The sequence below is a fragment of the Miscanthus floridulus genome, chromosome 2, assembly GCF_019320115.1.
Source record: "Miscanthus floridulus cultivar M001 chromosome 2, ASM1932011v1, whole genome shotgun sequence".
In the NCBI taxonomy this organism is placed as follows: Eukaryota; Viridiplantae; Streptophyta; class Magnoliopsida; order Poales; family Poaceae; genus Miscanthus; species Miscanthus floridulus.
In genome coordinates this window covers 153,133,602-153,141,573 of record NC_089581.1, presented here as the reverse complement: position 1 = coordinate 153,141,573, position 7,972 = coordinate 153,133,602, and the positions used below count along the sequence as shown (strand labels likewise).

General features: G+C 42.1%; 1 pseudogene; it reads left to right on the top strand.

Moving 5' to 3' along the window:
• Nucleotides 1–701: 701 nt before the first annotated feature.
• Nucleotides 702–7,609, top strand: LOC136533450 (uncharacterized; annotated as a pseudogene).
• Nucleotides 7,610–7,972: the final 363 nt, after the last annotated feature.

Genomic DNA, 7,972 nt, shown 5'->3' with positions numbered 1-7,972 from the left:
TTCCACCTTCTCCTAAAAGCTCCTAAAGTCCATTCCGAATCCCCACTACCCCTCCTTTATTGCCCTGCCCCATATCTCTCTTAGAGGAGGGCTACATGGTCTATTTGCTAGTGCATTTACGGGGTGTGTGGTTCTTTAGTCGCTCCTAAAATTTATGTCATATCGAATGTTTAGATATTAATAAAGAGCATTAAATATAGATTAATTATAAAACTAATTATATAGATGGAGGCTAATTTGTGAGACGATTTTTTAAGCCTAATTAATCTATCATTAGCACGTGTTTACTGTAGCACTACGTTGTCAAATTATGGACTAATTAGGCTTAAAAGATTCGTCTTGTAAATTAGTCGCAAGTTGTGTAATTAGTTTCGTAATTAGTCTATATTTAATATTTCATACATGTGTCTAAACATTTGATGTGATAGAAATTTTAGAAGACCCTGTAGAAACCAAACAGGGCCGACTTTTAGTCAGGAGATTGAACCAAACGCTCTTTTAGGAGATTTTAGCAGCCTCATAAAAATTCCTAAAACTTTTAGCTCTCAAAAATTTTAGGAGCTTGGAACCAGCCTAAGTAGAGATAGTACTGTAGACAGAGACTTGGAGTGACAGATTGGGGATAGAGAGAGAAAGGGAGAAGAAACTGAAAGATTACAAAACCCCACATAAGAGAGATTTTAGAGAGAGAGAAACACGCCACCAGAGTGGAGAAAGAGACAAGAAGCAGGCAGACGAAACAAACGGGGGCCTATTTCCCAGTCGTCGTCGTCCTCGGTCCTCCAGTCCTCCTCCCTAGTCTCCCTCCCAATCAAAATCGAGTTCCCGTTTAGCTCTCCGAGTCCACCTCCCTCTCCCCCCCTCCGTCCCAAGTCCTCCCCGCTCGTGCGCGGCGGATGCGAGCGATTTGCTTCGTCGCCGCATCCGGTCGGGCTCAGGAACGGAGGTGAGCATGGCGAGCATTGCGCGCGGCAGATCGCGACGGAGACAGGGCGACGGGTCGTCGGACCGGAATGCGGCACACTCCACCATTCCTAACCCCGATCACCAAGGTCTGTGCGTGCCTGCTTTCTTGTTACAGATTCCCATGGTGCTCCTTGGATTCTTTTTTTGCAATTTCGGGTGAATTTCCGCCCAAGATTTTTTTTTTGGGGGGGAAGTAAGGAGTCCATGTGATGAAGATCTCACCTTTGATCTTGGATGGTGATGGTTGTTGCGACTATTTCCCCTCTTGCTTTGCCCTTAGGAGATCAGGACATTTTTCCTTTTCTCTCCCCTCGTAGGCTCGTAGCTCTGGTACTGCTAACGGGAACTTGGGATTGCTTGCACATTCGTCATAATCCAGTTTTAGGTTCTGCTTTGCTATTTTGAATTAAAATCACGTCCCTTTACCTTCATCTCCACTTCACTTCATAGGGATGGAGTTTGGTGTTGGGAAGGACGTCTTTTCGGGTTTGTGCACAGTAGCTAATACTATGATTTTTTAGGATAAAGTCTGGCATAAATACACTTAGTCCTTGACATAGCTAAGTGAAAGGGCATGTTATTAATCTTTTATAACCCCCTGTTTTCGGCTGCGGGGACATAGCTTTCTTGTGGACTTTAGGTCTTAGTCATGCCTTTATTGGAGAGAGAAAGATTCTTGCTTCCAATTTCAAACCATTTTGGCGGACGGTTCTTTTCCTTTTTCTTATAGTTCTTTCATTTGAAGCTGCAGTGGCCTACATTCTGCACGAGTTCTAGGCCAATTTTAAAACCAAGGATGAAAAGGATGTAATCTCCCATCCTGTTTTGCCGAATTGGTATACAGTTGTACAGCATGCTATGCTTTGAATTGTTGAAGTACTGTAGAGTGTTGGATTTATAGTCTTAGTTGTCAACTTGTCAATTCCCACAGGATCACGCAAAGAAACCTCACTTGCCCGTAATTTGCTGGATATGTAAGTTAAAGTATTAAATTATTCTATTCTGCGTCCTCTTGTCTGTTGGATGCCGTGAAGGTTCATTGCCAAGTGGCTTTTATATGCTAATCACTAAGGCCTGGTTTAGTTCCAAAAAATTTTCACCCCAAACTATCATATCGAATCTTACGGTACATGCATGAAGTATTAAATATAGACGAAAAAAAAAACTAATTGCACAGTTTGGTTGGAAATCGCGAGACGGAATGTTTTAAGACTAATTAGGTCCATGATTAGCCATAAGTGCTACAGTAACTAACATGCAGCTAATGATGGATTAATTAGGCTTAATAAATTCGTCTCGCAGTTTCCAGGCGAGCTATGTAATTAGTTTTTTTTATTAGTATCCGAAAACCCCTTCCGACATCTCCAAAACATCCGATGTGACATCCAAAAATTTTCATTTCGCGAACTAAACACCCCTAAGCAAATAGGAGTATTTGTTAAACCTGGATTGGTCATTTAGTTATAGAAGATAAGTACGCCTCCTTTAAGCACTAGGGTCCAGGGGTGAAACTTGCTATGGATTCCTTCTGCTTGTTCTGTGAAGGAAGGTACTTGGGGTGGTAGAAATTCAGTCTACCACCATTGTGGAATTGAAGCAAATACTGTGCATTCTTCATGGTTCATGTTTGTTGTGTGGTCCTACAAAGCTTGTCCATGTCTAGCTGGTTTGTTGCATATCCTTTATAGAGGTTCCATGCGATGAAAAGCTATGTAGCTATGTAGTGTTAGCAGCAGGTAACATGGCAAGGGAGGCCCCCCCAACCCTGACATCCCTAAACAGTTCAAATGGAATTGTTTTTTGTAGTTACTTGCTTAGTCAAGTCAGCGTTGGATAATGTATTTCTTAATTGAGTATATCACCTAGTTTTTGCATAAGTTTCACCAATATTCTGTGGGTGTTCGTGTTCCAGAAAGTTACTGTTTCTGGACAAGCTGGTGATTGCCGATGTTTCAATTCTAATTTGCTGAAATGAACTTGTTCAAGCTTGTTAATAAATGGCAACATGTGAACTCGCTGAACAGCCACTTTGATGTTTATAGAAGCTTATGCTTCTTTAAGTGCCCTTCTCTCAGGTTTGACAGTTGGATAATAATTCTTTAGTAAATTTTGAGTTATATAATTCCTTATGAAGATTTCCTGACCGAACCCAGCAACAGATATCTTCATATCATTTTACTTCTATAGGTGGAGTAGGAACAAATGGATTGCATTTGAAACCTCCCCTCCTGACCTTATCTTACAATCCAGTTCGGCATGACATGCCTTCGGCCTGACACTTTGTAATGTTGCTACTGTTGCCATTGTGGTTTTAGACCTGCGGAGATTGATTTCCATTTCTTTTCTCTTGAATTCAGGGGTTGTGTCCTCTAGGAAACAAGCAACTTACCCTGGGATGCTATCTGATTCTGTGGTGAGTAATCTGGATTTAGTTGAAGATTTATACATATGGATATGATTCACACGTTTGGAACTAAAGAGCTTAAGACTTACTAAAACTATGCCATCAAACTGACAGCATAAAGCTGAAATGCATATGCTATTGATCTAGACATGTTTTAAATTGTATGCTTTATTGTATCAAGCGAACTTTGCTGATGGTTATTTGTGGGAATAACTTCATTTCATTTGCATCTTCATCTATTAAACTTTTATTCATTATTCATTCAACTTACTGTGCCATTTTAAGAGCTAACTAATGAGTTGCTGTTGCCTCTCCCTTTTTTTTCCTTCTCAGTCTGCTGACATAAACAGGCAAAGTAAATCAAGAAAAGCCAGTGCTGTACCAATGAAAATACTGATAGACGAAGAATTTTCAAATGATGTCAATGCTAGGCACATTTCACCAGGTGCTGTAGGAAGGCTCATGGGTCTTGATTCGTTGCCCTCATCTGGAATCCATAATCAGCTTAGGCATAACCAAAGTCATGCACCAAAGACTTCACCTGGTAGTTCTCATGCTCGAAATGGTTTACATGAAGACATTCCACACAGGAGTAGTGCAGATACCATTGATGTTTTTGAAGTTATGGAGGCTGCAAAAACAAAGATGCACCGGAGTCCAAGATCTAAAATTGGAAATACAACTTCCAGTTCTGACAAGGTTGACAGTGCTGATATAGATTTCATAAGGCAGAAATTTATGGATGCTAAGCGTCTTTCTACTGATGAATCCCTTCAAATGTCAGAAGAATTTAACGAGACACTTGATGCACTGGTATCTAACAGGGATCTTTTGTTGGAATTTCTTCAAAAAATTGATCCTGCTGTCAGAAGGGACCTGCACAATCATGGTTCCCCATCCTCTGCCGCAAACTGCATCACGATATTGAAGCCATCTCGAAGAAATCATTTTATTGACATGGACAATATTTATCCACAAGAGAAAGGTGCCGAGAGCATCTTCAACGAGCAAAAGGAAGTGAAACATTCTTTGAGGAAGCCATATTCTAATGTGCCCTTGCAATCCCAAAAAGAAGATTCTTGTTCAATAAGGCAGAAACTGTCAAGGTCCAGTCATCAGGAAAATACTGGAAAACGAGGCTGCCCCACTAGGATTGTTGTCTTGAAGCCAAATTTTGATAAACCTCATGATATTGAAGAAACCCTTCCTCTACATCATAAAATCCCCCATTCTGATTATAGAAGCCACAAAGAATGTCCGGAGGTTGGTAGATGGACTCCGTATACTGAAGATTACATTGTGTCAGGTGCCCCTTGAAGATTCTGTAAGTCGTATGGGGAAGGGATCTAGAGAAATTGCTACGGAGATCACCAAACAAATGAGAGCTGCTAGGGGTGGGAGTAGGAAACATGCTGTCAAACCGGAGATCAGAACTCCTGCTTCAGATGAAAGGTCACAGTTCCTGCCATCTGTTACTAAACTCAAGACTCCCGAGGCAATTCATAGATATTCTGAGCCATGTGATGCTTGGGCTTCTTCCAGTCCTAAACTCTTCGCCAACATATTCGACTGAAACATCAGTAAGCAAGGAAGCAAAGAAACACCTCTCTAACAGATGGAAGAAGACCCATCAGTGTCAGCATCAAGAAACTGATATTGACAGCTTCAGCACGCTTGGGGATATGCTTGCTCTCTCTGATCAGAATGCATCAAAGGTTGCTACCCATAAAATGACATCCAGGAAATGTCCAAAGGCAGGAGTGCAGAGTGATAGAATGCAAAGCTCATGCATCTATCCTCTTGGCATTAGCAGCAATGATGGTTGGAGAGACACAGCTACTAGTAAATTGACAAGGTCCAAGTCTCTTCCATCATCCTTCATCCGTGGAGTTCAAAAGTCAAACAATAGAAAAAGAACTGGTAGTGTTACGTACAATGAGTTCTCGATGCTTAAAGATGTTCTTAAGGTTGGACCCCACTATTCTGAACATGCATGTCGTAGCAGGCAAAGACAATCTCTAAGTAGAGATTCTACAATTCATGGTGATGAATCTGATCTGATGTCCACAGATAATGAGGAAAAAATGGCAGTTGAACGTGAGATACATGTAAATTACGAGGAACCAATTAATGGTACTGCTGTGACAGAAACATCTGGGCAGTCACAACATCCTGCAAATCTTGACCATGAACTAGATGCAGTAGGTATACTGGATACCAGTTCTGCAATCCCTGTCAGTAATAAAAGGCCTCTTTCTCCTGCTGGACAGAACCAGCAAATGCTTAAGATGACCACAACAGCACTAGATAACTGCCTTCTTGTGCCTAGTCTTGATGATCTGATGGCTAAGGTACTAACGTGCTTATCACATTATTCTTTCCTATTGTTCCCTTTAGCAAGTCTTCAATTATGTGGGCACTTTCTTTTTAGCAAACAGTTTGAATTTCCTCTGGTTTGTTTTGTATTAAGGTTCCAAGGTACTTTCATTCTTTTTTCTTTTACTTCGCACTTGCTGTGTGTTCTGCTGGAATCATGAAATGTTCACAAAGCCGTTTGTCACAAACACTGATTTCTCAGTTTAAACATGTGCGTACTTACCATATATTGCCTTTGCTGTAATTTGGGGGAGGGGTGTTGCTTGATCTTTCCATGTCATGCTTATTAACTGCCAACTATTTTCAATCCAGCATGAGCAAATTGAATACCATGAAGCTGATGATTACCCAGCCACTTATGATCCCCAGATAGGATCAGATTCACCGAAGGAGATTAATCATCACCTGGGGGATGACAATCAAACCCTCTGTATTCCACCTAATGAATCAGAATCGCCAGCAAACTCCAATAAAGATGACCAGCAAAGTCCAGTGTCTGTTCTTGAATCTTCCATGGACGCAGAAGATGTTTACTCAGGAGATTTTGAGAAAATTAGTGCAGATCTCCAAGGCAAGTGATTGAATTCTTTTTTACAGATTTCTCTTCCACTCTTCCTTATTCTTAGTTCTTAAGTTTGATTTGTTGTAAACATTGCAGAGCTCAGATTGCAACTTCGGCTTCTGAAGAGGGAGACTACAGACACTGGAGATGACAACGAGCTTTTTATATTGAGTGATGATGAGACAGCACGTCAATCACTTCCTGAAATGGAGGAATCCCATTCTTTTAGGAATATGGAAGAAAGGGATTTCTCCTATGTGTTTGATATGCTTGTTGCTTTGGGCATTCATGCGCCCAACGAGGAAGAGCTGCTTGACAACTGCTACTTACTGGAGTTTCCTGCAGGCCTTGATTTATTTGATGATCTTGAAAAGAAGTATAGCAGCCTCATTTTATGGCCACAACATGAGAGGAAGCTCTTGTTCGATATCACAAATGCTGTTCTTGGGGATATGATTACCTCCGTAATGAACAGTTGGTCAAAGGGATTGATGATGAGGTGCTCACCTGGATGGAATCAGGAAGAGTTTGCTGAGCTTGTGTGGCAAAGGGTGGTGCAGGTACAGCAAGAAATAGAGTTTAATCAGGAAGCCCTACTCTTGAGTGTAGAGTGGGTTGGCTCTGAAGATGGCAACAATCTGGTTGGGTGCGATATCGGGAGTATGTTGCAAGATGATCTCCTAGAGGAAATTGTAGCTGACTTTCTGGGTGTGACTAAATCCGCCAAGTTCCGTGGCTAGAATTGCCAATGTTTGCATCCGAAGCCATTAGAAGCATATGCATGGATTGGTCGCTGGTGAAGTCTAGTGGAAGATGAGCCCTCGATGAGTTGCTTAGGAGGGGGCGATGATCCCTGGAGTTCACCTCATGGCTACTGAAGGGCATGGGCTAAGATGGCGTAGGTGATGGTGGAGCATCAAACAAGTGGGGTGGAAGTTTGACCTGGTTGTGTCATGCTCATGTACATGTCACCTTTGGCTCCGAACTCCTCAATAACGTAGTACCGGAGGTTTTCCCCTCTGAACTCCGAAAAGCATTTTTATTTTTTTATTAGGTTCGCATAATGTTGGAATATAGATGTACAATTTTGGTTTTAAGGAATCGTGTAAAATAATATCGTGGGGAATTAGTGGCCCCGTTCGCTTGGAGGAATCTGGAGGGAATTTGTGAGAGGAAAACACTGTTCCGAATGAAAAAAGAAGGGGATCAAGCCGGATTTAAGGGCACGCGAACGGGGCCACTTATGTTTATTATTACATGCAATAATGGTAGTGTTAGTTCAGACATTATTATCTGTCAAGTTTATTTCTTGTGATGGTGTGCTGTGCACTACGTATCCTTTTGCTGGCATGCTCTTTGTAATAAGGAGCTACGCCATAAACGTCGAGCAAGAGATCGCGCGCCTCTTGAATAGATGCATGGCTGCGTCGAGCAAGAGATAGCGCCTCTTGAATAGATGCATGGCTGCGTTGTGATTGCCGTCTCTTAGATGAACCTCTGCCAGACTCATAAGCTGTTGAGTGCTGAGCATGCTACTAGCAAAGTAGCAATAGCTCCTGGAAACCGTGGGCCGAAGGGGCACCATGGATGCACCTGCGCGGGCGGGCGAACCACTCCTGCAAATCAGCACTTGCCCGTTCGTCCCGGTCGTCTATGCGCTGGGA